This window comes from Balearica regulorum, chromosome 2 (assembly GCF_011004875.1).
Source record: "Balearica regulorum gibbericeps isolate bBalReg1 chromosome 2, bBalReg1.pri, whole genome shotgun sequence".
Lineage (NCBI taxonomy): Eukaryota > Metazoa > Chordata > Aves > Gruiformes > Gruidae > Balearica > Balearica regulorum.
The window spans coordinates 164072132-164097234 of record NC_046185.1 but is presented as its reverse complement, the minus strand read 5'-3'; the positions used below and the strand labels follow the sequence as shown (position 1 = coordinate 164097234).

The window sequence follows — 25103 nt, the reverse complement described above, 5'->3', positions numbered from 1 at the left end:
ATTAAGTGGTGCATTGTCAGTTTAATTCATTAAACACTTATTGTGGTTCTTTTTTTCATCTCCCTTACTTCTTCTTTCCTCAATACATAACCAACATATCATTTTGCATCCCATGTGGGATTTCTCTGATTTAACCTAGTAAATCTTTTAATTCCTAATTTGGTATTCTGCTCTAATACATTCACCCATGAAAGAGCCCAGAAAGCTGAAGCTAAGAAAAATCACTTCCATTTTCTTAGATACTACTGAATGGTTTAACGTAAAATACACATGCAGTGCACAGTTTGTGATCTCAGATTCCATCATCCATGAGTTTCAGAGCTGAGTCAATCCTGATCAGCTTTTTGATGAAAGGATAAAGATTCAAGTCCAGGCTGGAACCACTTAACACTGGTAGGTTACTGAAAGAATGTAGTTGCATAACAACAAGGAACAGTTCACTAGAGAGCTTGAAATTTTGCTCCAAACCACTGGTGAGAAATGTAGATATCAACACAAATAGTCCAAAGTGGGACTTTGAGTTTTATTAACCTTGCTACTTAGTTATCAGGGCTTTCCATTTAAATTAATGGCTCAAATTAGTGTTAAAATAGCAAACAGGAGATCTATATTTTAATCATAAGTACTACTTCCCTTTGTCATTTACATTTTTAGCTTTTTTCCCAAAAGAAAGATTGATGATAACTTATTTGGGACACACAGTTTGGAAATTCTGTTTGATAACTGGGGAAGGTATTTAAGAAAGGCTTTAAGGGGACGTATATTTTAACTACTATTGTAAATCCAGTTTGCTGTGTTAGACCATGCCATATGATGCATTCTGATTTACTTTATAATAATTCATTATTTAATCATGATTTAGAGTGTCAGAATTGAACAGAAATTAAAATTAAAAACACATTTGGAAATGCATACATGCACAATGCTTTAAGTCCCACTGCCTTGATGACGGAAGGAAAAATAAAGTTCCTCATGACATTGAATTTTATTTATAATTACGTGATGTCCTGAACAAAGAAAGTATCATGTGTTGCTAGTGAACTGACTGTACTGCTCCTGGTCACCAGGGCTCAAGTTCTCCCCAGTTAATGATTAGCATTTAAATTGTAAGCAGAGATATTTTAAACTCTTTCTACTGGTAATAAAAAGAGCCAGACACCTCCATTGCATGAATCATTTTTTGACTTCACTCATTCTTTGCAGATGCCTAGCTCTCTTCTTTGGTTAAAGAGAAAGTCTATACTGACTGCACTCCTAATTCAGACATGATAATGGAGTTTGCTTTTTACTACCATCTTTAGGGTTACACTTCTAAGGACTTCCTTCTGTCATAGCTCATAAGTCCTTTCACTTCTTTTCTTTGTTATAACTCTGTTTCACTAGCACTTTGTGACCTCTAAAAGATCTCCCAGCTTCTAAACTGCACATTTCTGTGCCAGTTTCAGTCAGCATTGTTTTCTTGGAAATAAAAGATAACCCCTCTGATTGTGCTCAGGGTCTTTAATTGCCAGGAGGCAGAGCGGGTGTTCCTCCTACAGGGTTTCTTCAGCAAACACTAAACCAAAAAATAATTCTCATCATTGCTAGAGAAGTCCCATTCTGCAGCTAATTTATTTTTTCCTCCAAATCAGGTTCCATAATTTGTTTTAAAAATCTCCTATGTAAATTGGCAAATATGGGGGTTGCTGGCTTATGTCAAGACTATTTCTTAAACGCAATTTTCTGTTTTTTTTTTTTTTTTATTTCACTTACCTACTTTTTCCTGTTACAAGCCTAGTTTTGAGAATTGATGAGTACCTTCCCAACGGAGTTGGGTAGGCTTTAAGATGTGTCTACCCTACATGGCCCACAGCACTCACATTGCAGAGACAACCTCCCCATTTGCTATCATTTACAACACACACTAAGAATCCTGCAAGATCTGTTCCTTCAGCTCCGACGGTGTCTATGGATTTAAAAATGCCAACAGTATTAAGACAGACAGATGCCTATTATACTATTATAAACAAGAATTCCTACGTGTCTGTGTGAGCTACAAAAGAGAAAGAAAATCAACCAAATAAAGACCCCTTTCTGCAGGAAAATGCCATTTGTATTCTTTGACTTCTGAACATATCTAAAACACTAAAAACAGACCTGAAGAAAATACTCTAAAATTGTTCTTGTTGTTATTGTCACTAAGGAAACGACTTCCTAGGAATCTGCAAGTTGAGTATACAGACTCTTTGATGTGCAGCCAACTCTCTCTTCCAACACACTTCCCAACTCTCTGGAGACTCTCCGGCTCTGTCTCAGCAGAGTCCTTACTTCACGTGGAGATTGAACTCTGATGCTCCAGAAAAGCCATAGTCCAGACTTGCCACAACATGAGATATCAAAACATAGAGTCATGACTAAGCCAAGGGATTTTGTCTTAAGATAATCCCCTCTGCAGTCCAACAGTACTGCCAAGAGACCTAGAATAGCACAGGAGCTAGGGAATGTGGGAGGCATAAACCAGAATTTTTTCTATCTGTTCATTTGTGTTGCTGTTTTCAGACATACTTCACCTCCCCGTCCCTCCTAGCCCCAATAATTTAGATGTATGGGTTTTTTTGTTGTTGTCGTTTTGTTTTTTGCCTTGAGGCCAACAGTGTACATATAGGTTATTTAACATCTTCAGCCTTCAAATAGAGTGGCCATCTGCAAACTGCCTATTGGGAATGATGTATGAAATTTGATAATCTCTGAACCGTGCCCAGGCATTGTAAAGAAGAATCTCAGATGACCTGTCTGAAACCCACTCAACATGCCATGCAAATAAATTAAATTTAATTTAATAATAATTTAATAACAGTTTAGTGACCAAATTCCAGAGATCCAGGATGTTCTCTAGTGGGCTTTAATTTCTCAGCATTGGCACAGCCAATGTATTCCACAGTGGCAGAGTCCCTTGTATCCCAAAGAACTTGATAAACAAGATATTCTGCTGAAATACAATCAAAGAGGAGCATGCCCGCAGATATCCCGTCACCATTTCTGCTGCAGACTAAGAAGCAAACAGTGGCTAAATGCATTGAAAAGAGGCATAGTTTATAACAGGCAGGAACTGAGGAACAGAATTATTTGTTTTAATTACCAGGGAATCAGCCAAGACTAACAGACAATGGGCCAAATAGAATACATGGAAAGACTTCACTAATATAAAATCATTTCAGAGCATTTGAGCTTTGAAAGTACTTTCTTGTTACCTTTGACAGGTGTCCATGTCAGATCTTACTTCCTTGGCAGTGTCAATGAAGGTTTATGTACTGTTATGTTTATTCAAGAGCCAGAACATCTCCCCATAGAAAAGTTTACTTCTGGTGTGTCCCTAGATCCTCGCAGTCTCTAGTCTTCTATTTCCCTTCCCCTTGTGTAAAAGCATAATCTGTCTCTCTGTAACTCTCCTTTGTGTGGCCTCTAGACCAAAAATGCTTAAAAGGTCTAAAAGCAAAGTTTGTCCAAGTAAACAGCTGGACCACAGTGAATCCATCTGTCAATGGCAACAATTCAATAACCACTGAGCAATCCTCTGCCAAGGCAAAAATCTATCTGTCCAGCTAGCCAGGAGCCTTTGCTTTTATGTTAAATTCATCACCCAACTTTGTATCAGAAGTATTTTGGCAGCTAGGTATTTGTGAATAAGAAGGAGGTCAAGGAAGTGAACTGAGTAGCCAACAACCACCAATGGTGGTTTCATAGCCAGGGCAAGGAAAAAAAATGGACTTTAATGCTACAACTACATTGCTAAATACAACTGGTCTGGGACCCTTCCTTAGCCTTGAGATCAAGTAACATGTCATCACTTTTCTCCACTCTGCTAAACTGCTACCCAAAACTATTTTATCCACTCTGCTAAAACCACAAATTAAAATAGCCTCATCCAAACTGCCTATGAGAACAGTCTCTGGACCATGATTTTCCCTCAGCATTGTTTGTAATTGTGGTGTTGGCCTTTATTTGTTAAATGTCTTATTTATCAAATGTTGCATAGAGAGCAACTCATTTGGAAATCAGATTCTCCCAGGTTACTGCAGATTCTTCCTGGTTTCCTCCCATTACAGCAAATGTAAGTGATTATCTGTTTTCCCAACCATTTCCAGCCTAATTGGCATTCGTGCCAGTGCTGAGTCAAGCAAATGCACCATTGCTGAACAGATCTTACTGAAAGCAGTTTCTTCCACATCGAGGGAGATTTAATTCATCTCGAAGACAACAGAAATTTCTGTCATTGCATATCATAAAAATAAAAAGGCACATTGCAAAACCTAAGCAATTGATAAATGTTTGACGAGGAGTCTGTGCTTCTCTGAGCACACAGGAGCTCTGAGGTTGTGAGTTTTCCACAGATGATTCCTTGTTAACTACCAATCTACGATAATGACAATGATTCTTTTAAGAAATCCTTTGGGACAAGAAGTGTAAGTACTCACTTTTAAATTCTATAAATCTATGAAGGAAATATTTTGATATATTTTTAAATCTAATAAACCTAGTGTCCCATCCTTAACATGGAAAGCCTTTGTTTTGTAAATCCACGAAGAGTGTTAAAAGAGTGTTTTCAGAGCACCAGTATATGAAACCTCAGAGAAATTGGACGTAACTGTTACCTTTTCTTCAAATTTTCTAAATAACTTTATGCAAATCAAAGTGTATTTCTGTCCAGTAACTTCAGACATATGCTTTTTGGATGTTTATAGATAACCATGTCATCCCAGACTCCCTTAATGGACAGTGGGGAAAAAAAGCCATTTTGGAGCACAAGTAATCTGATTTATTTTGAATTACTGCTTCAGGAAACAATGAATTGAACCCTATATTCTTATGCTTGTTAGATGTATTCCAGATATAGATATTTTGTAGAAATCTATTTAAACGGTAAGCCCTTCAGGTGTCTCAAGTGCAGGGCGTGTGCTTTTGCAATGGAGCTTCATTGCTATTGGAGCAACAAGAAATCACCAAACTAAGAAACAAGTTTCAATGTACAGACTGATTAATTTAAAAGATTTATTTTAAAAGAATTCAAAGAACATTGGTAGAATATTTGCTGAGAAACATCTTACGAAATCAGGGTCATCTCTCATTGATTCAATGGTATTGTAGTAGGGCCAAGTTGCAACAAGCAGGAAGAATATATTTGACAAACATTTCAACATCGCTGACATTAATAACAGTGGTTCCTTCCCTTAGCTCATTGCAAAACATTGTGTAGGAGCTCTTTCAAAACTGCTCATAGGAAACTAAGAGGGGAAAACTCAAAACAACAGGTGGAGCAATCTGTAAGCCACACTGTACTGCGCCTGTTTTGTATTGTTACTTATGGTTTACTAAAGACAGCAGCCTACTGATATAAATGATAAAGAATAAGGTGTAGAATCATACAGAACATTTTGTAAAGCCAGGCATGGAAATATAGAGCTGCCAGCCATGGATCTCATCTTAATGTTGGCTGAAGTCATGGTATTAATAAGAAGAGCCTCAATCCCAATTGAACAAAGAGGGCACATAACAAAAAGGGTACTGAACAACTATGGCTCATAGGGGAGCAGAAAGTACTTGGAGGAATGTGCATTTCTTTACTCTTTTGCTCATTTGATTATTAAATGGGCTGGCAAATCAGTATGGTTCATTTCACTGAGTATGGAGGAGTTTCTATCTTTTTAGAGATTAGCTCTTTGTTGAAGGCTAAGGTCAGCTTCCGATGACATCACTACTACCACTTCGGTTTAGAGCACGTTAGATTTTTTTTCTTTCTTCATGTTCCCTTACATCAGTTATATTTATTAGTCGTCTTGATCTTAGAGGAGAAAAAATTGCCACAAAGGTTAACATAATGTTTAGAAGTGCTGAAAGTGAAGGCAGGATGATGACAGGAAAACATTCTGATCTAAGTTGCTCCGCCAGCCAAGGAAGTTAAGTCTTAAGAGGCATTTTGAGGAAAGATGGAGATAATTGTATGTTAAGGGGAGTTGCAGAGATGGGAAACAGCAAGATCAGTTCAGCCATCTCCAAGTCTGCCACCTTCATCTTTGTCATTCCTGATACAAATATACATTGTTCTCAGTAGCACAGGTTATGATCTCTGGTCTGATCTTTTACCTGTTGCATACTAAATGTAAATACTGAGGCACTGAAGCTGGCCATTTTTCAGAGACACACAGATGTACTAGCACACTGGGGTTATGCATTTTGGAAATGGGAAGGACACAGCAGAAAGCGTAGAAAAACTTTACAGGCTGGAACCAGCCCATGAATCACAAGCTGTAACATTTTGGGTTAAAGCTCTCAAAGCTGATTTATAAAATGCAAGTTTGAACATGCTGCTAAAGAGAATGATATGGATTAGCTTGGACATGCAGTCAGACATGCCTGCATATTCTTTTCAGAACTCTGTACTGAAGCTGGTGAATCACAGACGCTCAAAGAACCTAGAAGTAACAGGGGAGAGAAAGCTGGACAACAAAAGAGCTGTGTCTTGGACACCCAGAAGTGTCAGGATAAAGTAAGGATATTCAGTCAGACTGTCATAAGGAAAATAAAGCGAGATCATAGGTATGCTCCCAGCACATCTGCATGTGCTTTCCTCTGCTTGGGATTAGGACAGTGGTAATGCACAGATGAAGGGAGAATGGCTAAAGCAACAGGAGAGAGCCAGCGCGGACTAATGAGCTGTACAAGGCAACACATTAAAAGATGAAGCACAGTCTGGGGGTACTTCAGACATAAATTATATAAGGAGAAAAACACTTTTTAGATTATTCAATCACAGGATGACCAGGAGCTGCCTGAGGTAGTTAATCTGGAGAAAGGCAAATGCAGTCTCAAGGCTGTTTCAGGGAAAATAATTCCAGGAATGATTTGTAGCTCAGTAGATACACCTGCAAAGTAGTAATTCCTTTGTGGCCCAGTATCTTAACTGTCATATCCCAAGACAGCAATACCAAAGGGTATTTCCAAGCCCTGCGTATAGGAAAATCAACTGAATTTTTTGTGTGTGTGGTAAGACCACTGAGGCCAAGATTTGATCAGTCTCATTCTAAACCATCAGGAGGGACCAGAAACCCAAGACAGGATTCAGACTGCAGATTAAACCATCTCAGTGGCATTCATTGAAGACTTTTCAGGCTAGAGTTACAGAGCTCACTCTATAGTAGATACCTGTACATATCTACATTGACTGGGCATTGGACTGGGGCCAGAATCAGTAGCCTGAATGCTGATGTTTGGTGTCACCAGTACCCCAGGGTATTTTACCTGTCCTCATACAGAGGGCGAAAGATCTGGTATAGGTAAGCATCATTCCAATAGATCCCTAATGGATGTTAGATACCCCAGGGGATCTCAGATGGCACTAACATTTGTGTTTAGGTGACTGAACCATGTCCTAAACCTCCTTTGACCGTGACAGGAGCTTATGTACTTAGATACAGGTAGACACTTCAAAATATGCACCTATATTTAAGTGTCTTAATCTGTGAGCTGAATTCCATTTCTGGTCAGAATGATAGAAACAATCTTAGCAAAAGAGACCTGCAACTCTTCCATAGACAGGAAAGGGAATGAGTTGAATGCCAGAGGTGAAAATCTGTCAGGGATACACTTGCTGGGGGAACCAAAAAGACTGTGACATTCATTTCTTCTCCTCTGCTGAACAACATTCAGACTGTGGCAGTCTCTGAAGGCTCTTTTCCATGACCATCATTACTACATCCAGCTGTGGTGCAAAGAGCAAGTCAGAGAACAAAAAGCTAGAGAATATTGACCAGTGTCCAGAGACTTGAATGCTAAAGAGAAGAAACTTCAGCATGCCTAATAATGGCTGTTCATGCTGCTCTCTCTGCACTCACCAAGTACTATTCTCTAATGAAGTTTGTTCCAGCTGTTCACCCACTGTACATAATCATCTCAGCTAACTAACCCATTCACTAGCACAAAAACACCATCCAAGCTGTCAAACTTCATGCAACTTGAATGAATGAGTGTGGATTGTGGGATCGAAGGCTCCAGTGACAGCTGTGACACATTCACAGCCTTAGTCATGAAGAGCTTAAGCATCTGTGGTATTTCTGATGCTCTCTCATCTTCCCTGCATCTTAAGTTAGAGCACAAAACTCCTGGAAGGAATCCAAAGATCCAGCTCTCTAAAACACAGGAAATGAGTAACTTTACTAACTTTAACTTGGGCCTTTATATAATGCACTTGTGCTAGCTTCTTTATATAATTTTTTTCTAGGCCAACTCTGAGAAAGTTCTGTTGTGTGTCCAACATCTTAGATATGTACTAAACCCAAGCTCATATTTGGCATTTGGTACTAGTTACATCAGTTTAAGAATTTAGATGCATATATAAATGCCATTATCACAAAAATTGCTTTTAAAAAGGAAATGCTTTTTACCTATGACCATGAATGTGCCATTTTATATTTTTGCTAGAAATAAAAAAAACTTCCATAAACCTACTTCAGAAATGTGACAGTAAGAGCAGAAACAGAAATGTTATTACTTAATAATGTCTTACCATTCCAGGAAAGGAATTAATAGTTAAGGATATCTTAGCTATTTTAAACTCTCTTTCCAAATAAATATAATTTCTTTCCGCTGTGGAGATGTGCATCTCTTACTACTACAACTTTAATTCTAGTCTACATATCAATGTGTTCTGAGAGGTTCATGTATTTGGCTTTTTTCATTATTTAGATTTCAGTAAATATTTTTAAAAGCCAAAGTTAAGGAGGAAGGTGTTAATTAAATCCATTTATCAACTGACTGGGGGATTTTGTTAGCTTAGGACAGAGAGTGGAGGCATTGTAATAAGAAAACATTGAGCTATTGATTTATGGCATAAAGCTGGCTTTTAGGTCACCTAATTCTAAGCACGTCAAGTGTTCTAAGCTGGTCAAAATGTATTTCACAAGGTGCCAACCCTAAGCTAATGAGGTCTGGTCAGCATTCATCTCCATCTTCTTGAAACTTTCAGTGTAGCTACTCACAAGTAAGGTGTACTAGATGAGGCTTGGAGCTTTGCACAGCTTCTGGCTGGCTCAGAGAACAAGCAGAGCAAGAGCTTGCATCTGCCTGCAGAAAACCATGTAGCTGTCCTAGATGTGTCCCTGTGTTGATGTATCTCCACCTGTTCTCAAAGCTTCAGTTGGCAAATCCCTCTCAGTAATTGGACGTACTCTGGGGACAGAAAGTGTCGATATACTGAGGAAGCCTCTGAGATTTAAAATAATCAATGAATAATTAGCAACAACAACAACAAACAAATAGGATGTAGGATGTTGCTTGGGACATGTGGCATGAATTCTCCCTGCAAGGGACAGGCTGAGTCTGCCATTGGTTGAATAAAGGGAAGATGTGGGTGAGGAAGATGCGGGGGACACCACAGCAGGCTTATGATTTTCAGAAAATATCTATCATGATTTGCTATTTCTATGAGCTAGCAAACAATTACCAGTCTTCCCCCTGAGCGAAGATGGGAGCAAAAGAGGAATTACAATTCACGAGGATATCTGTGAGATACTGTTGAAGGATTTGTCTCACTGATTTTGGATGTGTATCTCTGAGCCAGCTGCTGCAAGAACCTCCATAGACTGATTCATCTGATGCACTTCAGGATGAGACGAACCATCCTCCCCACTTCCAGTGAACTGGGGTGATTAGCTTGGATGTGACCATCTAGTTTTCAGATGCTTAAGTGAGAGTAGACGAACATCACCCAGGCTGCCAAACACTTCTCCCGAGTGAGAAAACCTTCCTCCACATGAAACAAATCATAGCTTTGCCAGGGAATCCTTTGGAGCTAAGTTTTCATCTTAAGAATAAGGCAATTTATACCCCCTCCACTCCTCAGAGGTGGACGTAATTATACATCTACTCCCTGCAAAAGAAGAACTTTATTCTGTCACGTTTCCCTTCAATACGGCATTTTTCCTTAAGAATTGCCACCCAATCAGAAAGGACAATATATTGTCCTTTGCAGGAAAAGAAAGTAGCAAAACTTGCTTCATTCTGAGGAACTAAGGAATAAAAATAATAATAATAATAATAAAAAAATCTAGGCTATTAACCCCCATGCAGATTAAAAGGGCTTTTCCTGCTCTAAACCTCAATTCCATTTAGCAGACCCAACAAATCATAGATAACGGACTATAATTATCCTTCCGTTTGCAGCTTCTGAGCAACCATGAGCCAGTCATCTCTAACGGAGTGCAAAAGCCACTGTGATTGAGGCTTTTTTGTGAAACGCCTCAACGTTGGGTGGACGAACCTGCAAACGTATGTGGCAGAAGTTTAATGATGTATGTTCAATAAAGAGCTCGTAGACTTCAATATTCCCAACATGTTATGAAAAAAAATAAAATATTAGTATTGCTATTGCCATAACTATTATTAAGAAGAAAAAGAATTAGGCCTTATACTTATCCTCTTTTCTGTCATTGTTGGAGTGAATTATGAGGTACGCCAACAAACACTGGAATTATTGGGTTAACTTGTTAGGGGGGGTTGAGTTTTCTTAAATAGTGGTATTAAACAGAGATTTTCACACCTTTTAAAACCTTCTTTTTTTTTTTTTTTAAGGAATCTGTCAAGTAAATAGATAGAGCAGTTTCAGAACATAGTCCTACCTTAAGCCATCCAAGAGTAACATGTGATACCTGAATGAGCAGGAATGAGACTGACGGATGTCTCCAGGGCAGATAAACTCTAATGTCAGATGCAAATCAACTCATTTCATGGGACAATTATCTCAGAAGAATTTGGTTTCAACAGTAGCACAGAATCAGAGCAGCAAACAAGAGTCCCTGCAACTGCGTCTTATATTTCTGCAGGAATTTTTCCAAGGGAATATCCCTCAGCACAACAGCCGTGTTAGCCTGAAATGCTCTGTATGATGATGCTTCTACTTTTTCTTCAGGCAATGAAATGATTTAACACCTCTTAAGAAGTTCTACCCTAAAGTTATTAGTCCGGCTACTCTACAGATCAGCCCGTCAGCTTGCATGGGGATACAATCAATGAACCGCAGTGAATTACAGAAACAAGACTTGAACAATCTGACTAGTTTTACTTGAGCTCCTAGCTTGTCTTGTGGAGATAGAAGTTCAAGCCTAAGAAGGCAGATCAATAAATTGAGAGAGCAAAAGGTGGTCAGAGAATAAAACACAAGCAAAGCAATGAGATGGAGGACTGGACATTCTGCTGTGAAGCATACTGCAAAAAAAGTCTGCCTTTCTTCCCATATATTTGTGCCCACTCAATTACAATCCAAAGAGCGTTTCCAACAGCCACCACAGACACACGAATTCTAGCACTTGTTAGCGCTGTGGAAAACTACCAAATACCTTTCTGTATGCAAAGCATTTCTTAAGAACAGAACAAGTTCAGCACTGAGAGAACTGGAAAAGTATCTCATCAAGGGATGCTGTACATACCAGGTAGCAGGAGTACTCTGAAACAGAGCGGTGTTACAGCTATCCCTGACAATACCTTAGCAGCAAAGGTGACTTTAAAGTTGGGGATAGGAAAAAAGAGAGGGTTCCTCACTGGTGCATTTATATCCCTTTCAGTGGAGTTGTTCCACTTCTGCACTGGTGTGGGAGACTCACTCCAAAATCCTGTTGACTGCAGTGTGTACCGAATCCTGCCCCTGCTGTCTTCACAGGTGATATGGGATGGCTGGATGTGAAAGAAGAACAGGGAATGGAAACAAAGGAACATGAGCCAACACAAAAATACTTTTTGCTGACTTAAAGGTTGAGGCTGCACTCTGTGAGCCAAATAGTGGAGTGAAATAAAATTCAGTATAGCCACTGACTTCTATATCCTGATATGAGTTTACCTCTCCTGAGAACCGTGGCAAATAAATAACTCCTCTGTTAAATCAGGACTAACCTGATATTTCTGTAGGTCTTTCCACCAGATATGAGTTACAGCATGATCCTATCCTGAGTTTACTTTTTCTCAGTGCTTCTTAACTCAAATACTCTGGTTTCATTAAAAGATAATCTGAGCTAATTTAGGAATTAGACTGTTTGTACTAAGTGTGCTCAGAAGGAAGGAAAGGAAAACAAAATCTGCTACACTGAAATGAATCAGCTTGGGGACATGGGTCTTAACTTATCAAAGGCGTAGGCACATATGGAACTCAACCTCAGAAAAAATATCTCCAGGATGCCGGCTCAGCCAGCCAAATGAAGAGAGATGCGATGAACAAAGGTCTGACCGTGATCAACAGTGCAGCCCACAATCTCAGAAATCTCTGGTTTTCTCTCCCTGGTAGCATCCCACAACAAAGCTTCTGCCTTCGAGTTCATGAGTTTCACATATACACAGACAACAGCAGATCTAGAGAGCTACACGCGGCCGTGGCACCACCATGCAAACAGCAGACATCTTAAATCTACAGGGAGGAAGGAGCCCTCCTGGTTTTTTGCAGGGACCCCAACGAATGACAGAAGGCTAAAGCCAAGGAGCAAACACAAAGCTAGCTCCCTGTTTAAAGATAAATATGTGTGTTTATCACACATAAAGCTGCCCATGACCTTGGAGTCTGTTCAGTGCCAATGGTTATCCTTCCAGTCACTGAACACATGCCTTCGATTGGAGAAAAAAAAACCAACAGAAACCTTCCACTCCGCAATGTCCGAGATGATAGATTGCCAGTACAATAACAGATCAATTGTAGCTGTCCTGAATGAACAGCAAAGCAGTAAGCATTGCTCTCACCACATAGAAACAGGGGTAAAAAAAGGTAGAAGACCATAACCCAGAACTTTAACCGAGACACAAGCAGAGACATCAACTTTAATCCAACTCCCATTATTGCACTGAAGAGCATTCCTTAATTATTCATCAAATTGGAGCAGTGATGCCTTACCCATGCTATAGGACAACTTCTTTCAAGACAGCTCCAGTGTGTTTTGCATTAGCCAAGTACAGACGCTTGTATAATACATTCTTTCTCCGTAGCTATACCGACACCACTTTAAGGAGTTTGCCTTCATGCTATCATTGACAATAACCTTAAGTAATCATATATTCCCTTCAATTAGCATGTGCTAGCCATGGAAACGTTTCCCCACTGTATCTGACCAGTGTTGCATAGGCTGAATAGAGAAGTGAGATGGCTGTGTACCCAAATAACATCAAATGAAAATCTATTTGTTGTTTGTTGATTCCAACAGATTAAAAAAACAAAACAAAACAAAACAAAACAAAAAAAAAAAAAAAAAACCCCAAACATATCCAAAATGCTACTTCAGTTACGTAGTATATTGCCATATCGGTCCAACACTTGCACTGTAATTAACATACACAAGACGGATGGTAATCCATAATACCCTGGGAAAGAATCAGGTCACTTTGCTGCCTTATTCACTTTGGTTATTTTTTTTTTATTATTATTATTATAATTACCTCCAGTGCTACTCCAATATATTATTCAAGCTAAAGGCCAGATTCTGTTTACCAGCAGATTAGATGCAGAGGAAAGCCACTGAGTTCCAGGGACTTCTTCCAGACCTGCTTCTATGTAAGTGGGATGATCGTCTGGCCATAAACACCGGTATGTCACTAAACAACTCTATCTCTCCTTTTTTCATGCATTTTCCAGTCCTGAACAGCATGCTGCATTATCTTTCTCTCCCTGGCTGTAAACTCTTCGGATTCCAATACATACCTGAACAGTTCACATGTTAAATTCACAGCATAGCGGTAAAGAGTCTGTCCTGTATGCTATCCCTCTAACTTAAGATGTGCTTTGCATAAAGATGGTATTATTAGAACCAGCTGTTCAAATACTGATAAGAAGTGCACAGAGGCATACAAGCAGAGGTCAAAGGCACATTAACAGCAATTTTTTACTACTGCCCCGCAGTAAAAATAGAGAAGTCCTGGTGCGCTGCTTGAAGGGTGAATCAGAGTTTCTGCGGCAGGTGAAGATGCAGAACTGCAAAGAGAGCCTTGAGCTCGAAAATGCCAACAGCAGCACTGGGTCTGTTAGCAATCAGGTTTTATTTACCAGCCATATTGTGTTAAAAACAGACGTGATTCCCATACCGAGCACGTTAACCTGTCATCACTTGCAAAGGGAGATTTATTTGGTCGAAAAGAATCAAATTATCTCGCGGACGCATCCTCAAGAGCCTGCGGTAGCGGCTGAAGGCAGAAAGCCTGCATGCAATTCCCCCCAAAAGAAGTATTCCCAGGACCCAGGGAAGATGCGGGAAGAGCCGGTAAATCAATGTCACTCTAAGACAAGCCGGCGGTTCCTTTTCCCTCGCCGGCTGCAATCGCGGCGCTTTGGCATCGCCGGGGTCGGGCCGAGCGGGGCAGAGCCCGGCTGCCGCTGCCCTCCGTCCCCAGCCCGGCCGGGGAGCCGGAGCGATGCCACCCCGGCTGGAGGTGGGGAAAGAGACCGGAGGAAAAGACTTACCATTGCAGCAGGGATCCGTCCCGGTGCTGGAGATGCTGCATCCCCGGCGTGCCGGGGCGGGGCGGGTGCCGGTGGGGTCGGAGCCAGCAGCGGGGGGGGACACTGACCGGTTCCCCGGCAGAACCTCTCCAGCTCCGGCTGCCCGCGGTGGAAGTGAGCGGCCGGAGCCAGGTTTCCCCCCCCCGCCTCGTTCGTACCGGGCGGAGGAGGGGTCGGCGCCTCCGAAGGGAATCCAAATTCCTCCTCCCTCGCCTGCCGGTCATGTCCAGGCTGCCTTTGCTCAGGGGATGGGCCAGGTCCTGGCCGTGAAGGAATTTGCCATCGCTAAATAAATAAATAAAAAAAGCAAAACCAACCCCCAAAAAACCAAGAAGGGAGGCAGGAGATTTACAAACTTTTTTTTTCTTTTTTTTTTTTTCCCCCTGTTTTTTTTTTTTTTTTTTTTTTTTTCAGGGGGGATTATTGGTGCTCGGGAAGTGGGGGGTGGGGTGGGGGAGGAGAAGCGTGTTCAGGCTGGATCAGATGCTCTGCCTGCGAGTCAAGGCTGTGGTGTGCTCGCCCCTGTATTTCTCTGTGTGTGTGATTCCCATACCCAGACAATGCTCTGCAAAGCGAGCTGGTCCTGCGGAGAAATGCAAACACCTCCTCCCCCAAGTGCCTGAGGAAAGGAAAGGCGATACGGAACCAATGGCTTTTCCTTGGCTCGTCTCATTAATATGGAGGAAGAGAAGGAAACCAATGAGGACCAGCGGGAGGAGGGGTTTATTCAAATTAAGTTTCTTAAATCAAACATATTTTTTTTTTCTCCTTTTTCTTTCCTCCTCCTGCCTCCCCCAAATCCTTCTTCTCCCTGTCGCTTAAGCACCGTTTCTGCTGTCCCGGAGATTTTACTTCTTTTGTAATTAATGTGACAGGGTCAGCAAAACACGGTGACGGCAGGGAGGATGGCATCGCTGCTGGGAGGCAGGGGGGTGGAAGAGAGAGTGAAGAGAAGCAATTTCTCCCTGAGCTGCGGAAGAGTTGATCGCAAAGAAAAGCGATAAAGTAGCTGGAGTTGACAGGGAGGGGAATTGAGGGGGTGTGGAGCAGGAATTTCACCTAGAAGCAGCATTTTGCAGATGGTATTTGCAGATGGGCAGGTGGCCCGTGTCCAGGCTGAGCTCTCTGAGCTTGTGGAAAGGATGTCCTCCTCTCCCACAGCAGACACACACACACCCACCCGGGAAGGGAAGTGACTGCACAGGAACAGCAGCATCTGCACTGTCCTGCATTGCCTCAGAGCTACATAGCAACAGGATCCCTGCAACAGCAGTGCAGGAGTGGTACCTGTTGCTGGAAAACCAGTGGAGTGGAGCTGTACAGAGGGCTGAGATGGTTGGTGAGAAGGGAAGAGAAGTCCATTTGACTTGTATCTGGAATAGAACATGATGGCACATGTCCCCTGCAAGGTAAGTGCACAAAAGCATCCAGTCACTGCTCCCTTCTGCAGAGAGCAGAACTCAAAGGAAAGCTCTCCAAACCTAGAAAATGATTGCTAAAGGAGTCTGAACATCTATAGCAGGCATAGAGGAGCCCTCCGCCACGAAGGCACTTGGTACCACGCTACTTTTGCTGCTGCCAACCATGCTGACCTCAGGCTGCACAGATCCATGTCAAGAACTTAAAATGCTGAATGCCCACGTCCTTACTCAAATTCTCTTAGACCTGTGTTATAAGAGCAGCTGCCTGCTGATTAAGTTCTTCTAATTAACCTGAAATTTCACAACACCTGGGATACTGATACTGTTGCCCTTCTCATTGTGGAAACCCTTTCCTCTGCTTATCTTTTACCATTTCCCCTTAATTTTCTCCCATCTTCCATTTGTCTCAGCATGTAATTTCATTTCAAATCCTCCTTGCCTTTACCCTGCTCCCAGATTAAACAAAGGAGAAAAAAGACAATTTGGTCATAAAAGCAACTCAATCCACTACCTGTCCAGTGCGAAAATCCCTGACTCACTCACTTACTTGTATGTTCCCATCCCTGGAAGTGTTTAAGACCAGGTTGGATGAGGCTTTGGGCAACGTGGTCTAGTGGAGGGTGTCCCTGCCCGCGGCAGGGATGTTGGAACTAGATGATCTTTGAGGTTCCTTCCAACCCAAACCATTCTGTGATTCTATGATTCTATGATTCTTGTCCTTGTGGTGCTCAGTCCAGGTGCAGGAGTTTGAGGGGACATGGCTCCACAACAGAAGCACCAGAGCAGACAGCCCTGCTCCCAGTCCCTTTGCGCAGTAACAGCCCCATGGCTGCGCAGACGCTTTCTCTTAAAAAAGCATCCACAGACACACTGTGAATGCATTCAGCTCTGGTTTTATTCCAGCACCATGGAGCAGTCCAAAGAATCAACTAGACTTTTCAAAGCTTTCTTTTGCACGTTTTCCTCCAGTTAATGCCATCTTCTCTAGCCACATCTCACAGCTTTTAGTAACCTCACTAAATACAAGGGGAAAAAAAAAAGAAAACAAACAAAAGATGTAGATGTTTAAGTTGTACAGCTGAGCTAATCAGCCTGTGCAATCTATATAGACATTAACGTGAGAGAGGCACTGTTAGGATGTCATTCATTGCACCTACTTTATAAGTCTACATAGTATAAAACACCTGATGAGATTTTCATAAAGTATAAAGGGAGCTAAGACTAAATCAGATGTAGACACTTATTTGTCAGTCAGATGTATGTCAGCAAGCCTTATTTTTCTGCATCCTAAAGGGTAAGATTCAGGACAAAGAATTGTCCACAGCAAAATATTTGTTCTTCCCATGAAAAAGGATCTATGTTCACTCTGCAGACTTAAAGAACATCTTCCCCCTTCCAAAAAAAAAAAAAAAAAAAACCAAACAAACAAAAAAACCAAAACCAAAACAAAAACCAAACCCACAACAAAACAAAACAAACCCCAGCTGTGTCCCCTGAAAACTTCCAGAATTTATGGCAGTCCTTCCTCAAAAAACAGAAGCCCCACTATGAAATCTTGTCTTGGGTTGCTAAGCATGGAAGAAGGCTCTCATCTGTTCAATTATTATGTGCTGCTCCAACATCTGCTCCCTGTCTTTCTCAGGAGAAGGGCAATGGGCCAAGAGAATCATCTGGTGGCCCATATCCAGCAGCAGTTGGACTGCCTTAGATGATATCAGCTGATATTCGTATCAGGTTTCCTATTGAAGTAGTCAGGAGAGTCTATCTAAGAACTTTGTTCTCCAAAGAAGACAATTTCTTTAGGAAAAAAACAATTAAGCCATTTTCAGGCAAACGATGCTTTATTGTTATCCTCATGAGCAGCCTATTACATAGATCTTCATTATTTAAGTGTGTGTAAAACATAATAGCCATTATCTTGGCTAGCATGAGAGACTGACAGGGGCAGGAGAAGGCTTCCTGAGAGAAAGGTGTGAGTTACTGCTAAATGACCTAGACAGCCATCCATCTGTCATCCTACACAGGGGCAAGACACTGGCAAGCTGGCTGCAAGAGAGCTTGCTGAGACTGGGTTAAAGGTATTTTGTTGGAAGGTCCTTGTCCTCGTCTTTTATTTTGACACCTCAGGTGCTACTTAGTTCACCAAACAGCTAGATCTGAGCTGGCCAACCATCTCTCCCTTCATATTAAGGTTAGATCTTATCAGTGCAGTCACTGGAATATAAGACATGATCCATCTCAGCCCAAGGAGATATTGAAACTAGGTTGGAGGAACTGTGTCCTAAATGTGCCTGTTTCTCTCCACTGACTTAGACATACTGGGAACACTAGCCCAACTTGTCAACACCCACAAAGTAGTAGGTTTAATGAGATGAATCCCTCTTTCACTGTCAGGTTTGAGAAGCCTGAAATATTGAGACTCACCCACATGGCTTGTTCTTCTCTGCCAGGACAAAAACTACCCCAGATAGTGCCACAGCCTCCCACCCACACTGAGACTCCACCTGCCAGACCCTACTGACCTGGAGATCCTCTGATGTGATGATAAACTGTGCTGGGGATCAAAAAGAGACCCAGAGTAAAGGAAATATCTCCTGTGCTGCAGCTGGGATGTGAGGTTCAGAAATACCTCATGCCAGCTGGGACCCTCTGGTCTGCATATTCCTCAGTCATTTCCTACCAACAGTAGATTTCTAAAATTCAGAAAGAGATGTCTCCTGGTTCCTGAGGACAAGATCTGGTGAAGATAGAGAGTGGGAGAAAACAGCTATTTATATAGACAATGACAGTCATTTGTTCCCTTTCTAGCTATGTGAATGAGCTGTACTGTTTTAAGACATTTCTACTAGTAGAATAGTGTCCACAGCGAGGGATAACGCAGTATGCTAAATACTCCACCTGCTATGATTAACTGGGACATACTTGGTGTGCAGGCAGAGGTCTACATCACTGTATTCAAAGGCAGTAACTCAAAGTGTGAACTGAAAGAGCAGTAGGTATCCTGTTGTGTGCCTGCTCTTACCTTTTAGTAAATGTAAGGTAGTTTAGCCCACAGAGATGGGTACCTCAGGATGCTGGAAGGTGGCATAGTAGCCATCAGTGAGAAGCTCTGGACTTCCTGCAACATGTCCATGCCTTTCTTATGCTGGGGGGCCCCAGAGCTGGACGCAGTGCTGCAGGTGGGGTCTCATGAGAGCAGAGTAGAGGGAGAGAATTACCACCCTCAACCTACTGGCCACAGTTCTTTTGACACAGCCCAGGATATGATTGGCTTTCTGGGCTGTTAGAACACATTGCCATCTTATATTGAGTTTTTCATCCACCAGTACCCCCAAGTCCTTCTGCATATGGCTGCCTGTGACCAGCTGAACAGCTCCCTGGACTCTATTGGCTCTTTTAACATGTATAGCTTAGGTAACATTTAGTTAGCAATCAATTGCCTGGAGAGAGGTGTCTAGTGCCTTTTGAGATGCCCTAGAGGACCTCTTCTTGCCCCAGCTGGTACTCCACAAGACCATGGGTCTCCTGCTACTCCTGAATTGTATCTGTCAGTCTCAAGGGAATGTTTTAGCTATGTACGATCTACTAACAAAGTGTATGGTTCAGGTGACCAGTGCAAGGCTCCAGTATCCTGCCTTTCTTGAAGTCAAGAGTACAGTTACCAGTAAACTCAGAGTTATTTTCCTTATCTGGCCTACCTTCTCTTTCTGGAGTCCCAGCCCCACTTGGCATGTGGACAGAATTTGTTCTTTCCTCTTCTCAGGTAAATAAACTAAAGATGCCCTCTGACAAACTCTTATGATTCATGATCAGCTCTTTAAAGAAATTACATCATGTGAATCATCCTTCCAGTGAAAGTTACATTCCCAATAAAGGGAATCAACAGAAGGGAATTTGTGTGAGCTTCTCTGACAGAGAGAAAATGGGCAAAGTAGTAATGAACAAGACACAACAGGAGGTCAGCAAGGGGATTAAATGTAAGGAATGAATTGCCTATAAGAACTGGCTAGATTAGGATTCTTCAGCTTTCAGTAGAGACTACTGAGAGAGAAAATCATGAAGGTTTATAAAAAATGGTATTGAGAAGGTGAATAAGGAAAAAATGTCTACTGTCCTACCTAATACGAGAATGAAAAGATGCCAGACAAAAATCAGGGAGGCCTGGTTCTAAACAACATGAAATCTTAACCTAAAATGTTATATGACCTGGCAGATGCTAGAAGGTTCTAAAGGTTCAAAGCAAAGCCATGGAGAAAAAGTCCATAAAGGCAATTAAATATCACGAGACCACTTCTGGCTCAGAAAGTCTCTGAAACACTTTTCAATAGATGTTGGGAGATAATTTAGGGTCCTTATACCTTAGAGCTTGCCTTTTTCTTATATTCCCTAGACTTGCAAGGCTACGTGCTGCTTTCTGGTCTAACTCAGTGCAGACATTCTTACATTTTCTGTTTTCACACCTTGTCACCAAATCCATTAGCCAAAATTGCTGATTTTTTTTTAGTCTGGTCACTAGACTGTGATATACACAGCTCACACAGCTACGCTGACATCTGGGAAGCTGAGAAATTTTTCTGCCAACTCGCTTTGTAGAACAGTTACTTCTAACAGAAGGTTCAGGTACACATTTGCAAGGTAGTAACATCTTACCACTCCTGAGTATGAATAGCTGGAAACTACCAAGTGATGATTTAGGGTTTAGATATCTCTGTTTTTACAGATTTAGATATCTAAAGCAAAGGTTTCATTTGACATCTTTCAGAAATATATAATGTTATTGACGTCCTCACCTCAATGTACCTCAACATTCAACTTTTCAGCCCTAAGCTCTGTAATCAGGACAAAAAATAATTAGGACAAATTAGGAAAAAAATATCATTTCAGAAAAAAATGCAGTTTCAAGGGACTAAATTATTGTGTAATGAGGATATGCTTGAATAAGCAAAAAAAAAAAAAAAAAGAATGCAGAAGTTTCATTTTAGTATTTTCTAAATGAAATGTTTTGACAGTTTGGTCACCATTTTGACATGTTTAGCAAAATGCTAAATCAATTGGAAAGAGATTTTTTTACTTTTTCAGACTGTGGGGGCAAAAAGATGCTTTGGATTGATATGAAATGATAAATATCAGTCATAGAATCATAGAATAGTTTGGGTTGGATTCCTTGAATGTAGTCTGTTACTCTGTCCATTTTTATAATTATGATCTCTAAGGCATTTTTTTGAGTAGAAGGCACTCAGATGTCTATGTTCAGTCAATAACAATCTTAAGAACATTTAGTTTGATTTGTAGTTGAATTTTGCAACAGTTCTGTTCCTTGATTATAAAAACAAATGTCTGTGTGTGTGGATTTAAGGTTCAATATCCATGCTAAACTGCAATACAGTCTTGAAATTTGACCCACCAAAAACTCTGGCAAAACCAATAATATGTGTTTGAGTTTTGAACTTCTAAGAAACAAAATGCAAGCTCTCTAAATATATTAGTTGTTAACGATTATAGTGAGTATTCCTTAATTTCTATCCCACCTCATCCTCTTCCTCAACGAGATTGAGGGCGGGGGGGAGGTTGCTGATTTCTGCATGAGGTATGAAATGTTGAGAAACATGAGTAGCATAAATAAAACCAACCCAATGTAGATATATCTTTGTTTTAGACAGTAAGAGCTGTCTAGTCACACAGAAGTTACCACAGTACGCTGATGTGGGAAGGAACAGTGCATCAGATGGTGCTAAAGGGGAAGGGAGACAAATGTCAAGATGAACAATCTCAGCAGAGAATGTCCACCTTCTACCATTCAGCTCTATGCTGCTGCCCAGGAGAAAGTTTTCCCATGTCCTTGATGAAACATCTGGAAATTTCTCTCCTTCCCAAACCTGGATAAAATTGGAATTGGAACAGAGAGACCAACAATGTTCACACTGTGTCTCCATGCTCGGCACTCACTACAGGAAACATATTATCTTCTGATAGAACCATTTTCTTTACGAGAGGGCAGGAAGAAAAAATATGCAATGCCTCAAAGGCACAAAATAATGCATTGCTTCTTACAGAAAACAAAGCTGATGATGAGAATCTCCAACACAACAAGAGTGTAGAAAGATTTTGCTGTTCAAGCCGCACTTTAAGCCCAGGCAGGGGCTCTGGATTTTGTCATGATGAGCGTGTGCACCTGCTGTTGTCATATCCAAAGTTATACTCAATTTACACATGGAAGACAACAGCTGATATTACCCCTGCTCAGTTGAGATGAGAACCAGTCTACTGATTTGTTTTCATTTTCTTTGTTCCTGGAAGTCTGGCTCTCAGACCATCTGTGTCCAAGAACAAATAATCACAGATTAAATAAATTTTCTGCCTTCTAGGAAGGTGGGGAAGAAGATGCACTGGGTATTGCTAGCTCTGGTCAGAAATGGGAAGTAGCAACAAAGTGCTGAGAAGCATTTAGGGACAGCCTCTGAGCTGTGACTCATGTCCTGCTCAGGCACATCATAGTGCAAATCAGGCAGGTAGGGTTGCATCACAAGAAGTCTGGTGTGGAGACAGGGAAGGGATCACCATGGCTATCAAGGCTCTTGTAAGGGTCACAGTCCTAAGAACACTTACTCATGTCCTTCACTTTGCTATCATGAGCCTTTCCACTGATTTAGTGAGTTTGCTCAGAGCTATGCACAATCCATATTTGTCCGCAGGAGGTTTAGAGGAGAAAATTTCAATTTTCAGTGAAATATTCTTGTCTTCTTCTTGGCTTGTTTTGTTTGCTAGATGGGAGGGTGGGAGGAGTTGCAGGAGGAGTGGCAGGATAGTATGATGAGAGGGTTGTCTTTAAGTAGCACCAGAAGTCAATGATTTGGTCAGAGGTTGGTTTTTGGGTTTGTTTGGTTTTTGGTTTTGGTTTTTTTTTTTTTTTTTTTTTCCAATTCCCAAAACAGATATTAAAAAAAAAAGAAGAAAAAAAGAAGTAACAATGTATTTGTTATTTCTCAAAACATGAAAAAAAACTCACTAAAAGAGTTACTACAATACATTTATTTCTCAACCAAAGATTAAAAAAAAATATTAAAAAGCAGAATTAATATAGCAAGTCATATACATCTGTGCCTTCTCTCATAATCCAGAAATCATCAGCTAGTGGTCTGCAGAAAGATTAATCGATACCTCTCTCTGAATTTCAACCTACAAATATAAAGAAGCTCAATATACACAAAGCTTTTATGAATAGCATTTTAATAAGAATTTGTGATTGTTTCAAAAGCAATCATGCAACCATAAATAAATACAGGTGTAAGGAGTATTTCTTATCAGTACTTATCATAGAATAGTGGATATCGTAGTGAGATAAAGAGCCTAAGCCAAAAATGTCAGAAGAAATGGGTGTCAAATGAAGGCTGAAAGTTGTCTGTAGTTCCTGCTTGCCAACAGAAAGAACCCTCCACAAGCACACAAAACTTCATGGACATTTATCATAATGTGACTGATAAGCAGAAGTCTCCTTTCAGGCATTCTTACTCTATCCAAAGAGTGTGGATACCTATCTGAATTTATTAAATCTTTCCTTAAAACCAAAGCCACCTGATAAAATTTTCACTTTGACCTTCAAACCTGGAAGGTGGTTGAAGGTGAGAATTTTCTCCACATGAGAATTTTCACACTGCAGGTTGATGGCTTGAGAATTTGTGGCATAAGCCCTGACTTAGACAACTTCTCCTTGATTAAAGCATAACAAAGATACTACTGAAGCAAATTTGAGGAAGAATCCGGCTTCCATCTCCAGCTGACACACACCTTCCTTCATCTTTCAGACAGTCATCTTTTGCAGCAGCTGAAAGATGCATTACATCCTCCTTAGACAGTTCTTACTAAAGTTATTAATGACCAACTTGTGGCTAAATTCAAAGGTCACACTTCCCACCTGAACTATCTTGATTTATAAGCTGATTTTGTCACTTTGGATGATTCTGCCTTCCTTTATCTCTAGGCATAGACAGATGGCTCCTGTAACCCTGCAGTCAAATGATTTTCTTCTAACAGGATTTCTCTGACAGGATGTCTTGAGTTAAACACCTTGCTGTACTCCTCTTTGTGAGGTGAGGATCATCCAACTGTCTTTGATTCTGGCACTCAAAATTACTTACGTCTAATATCTACTGTTCTCTTCTTGCATGAAATACCTTTGGAGGGAGATTCTTCTCTACTGCTGAAGAAGGACGACTGGAAAAAATGTCAGCTATAGAAGACCAGAAAATCTCTTTTTCTTCAAAAGAGGAGAAGATGGAAGCAAATAACACTCTAGTGAGGGCTGCACAAAGTGTATGATTAGTCTGACTATCAAATCTCCATTAGCCAAGCCATAATGAAAAGGTTTTAACAGAAGGAGCTTGTTGCTACATCTGCAAACGCCACTCATGGAGTTTTCTCATGTGGGACTGATGCCTGCTGGCTGTTTTACCTGATGCAATAGTTTATGTGGAATGAGGAGATAATCTCTTATCTAGAGAATGAAATTTGTATGGTTTATATTTCTTTCAGAACTTCTTCACCACCTCAATTTCTTTCTCCTTTTATCAGATATATTTGCTTTTCTTAATACACTGTCTTGGGTCCTAGATGCTCCATAGCATTTATTATGTGAAATAGTACCTTCCAATATGAATCATTAGCAATGAACAGAGATGTGACTTAACCATCACAAAATATCTCCTACTTGCACTCGCACCAAAGGAATAGCTGTGACTATTGCTAGTAGTATTTTGTCATCATTTAAGAAGGTAGATTCTGTAATAATGAATATGCTTTGTCACTGGAACATACCTGGTACTTACACTCAGATATGTTCTTTTTTCCCCCTGTTTTTTTCCCTGTATACATATTTTTTCTTTTCTATTTGAATTGTTGTCCTCTACTTCTGGCAGAAAGCCAATTGTCTTAAAAAAATATGACAAAGCTAAAAATCTTTTTCCTTTGACATCTAGTAAATATCTCTTCTACTGTTTCCAGGCTTCATGATACTCTTTACAGTCTAGTGTACATTGGCATGAAATCTGATCTACAGGAGACTGTAGCCTCCCTGACAATCCACTTCCCTTCTCTGAGCATGACAACATTACGCAAACAATCAAAGGTAGGTTCATGCAAAATTTATGTCTTCATCTCCTGTAACATGAACATATGAAAATGTTAAATTA

At 40.7% G+C, this 25103-nt stretch overlaps 1 protein-coding gene across 10 annotated transcripts in view; it reads right to left on the bottom strand.

Annotated features, from left to right (window-relative positions):
• Positions 1-15118, bottom strand: part of ADCYAP1R1 (ADCYAP receptor type I) — a 146394-nt gene extending 131276 nt beyond the window's left edge. For 9 of the 10 annotated variants that reach the window (XM_075746801.1, XM_075746804.1, XM_075746806.1 and 6 more), the window contains exon 1: positions 14459-15066. The gene's annotated coding sequence lies outside the window, so the exon portion shown is untranslated. Of the gene's footprint in view, positions 1-14458 lie in introns of all 10 variants that reach the window. The other variant, XM_075746811.1, reaches the window with a different exon arrangement.
• Positions 15119-25103: the final 9985 nt, after the last annotated feature.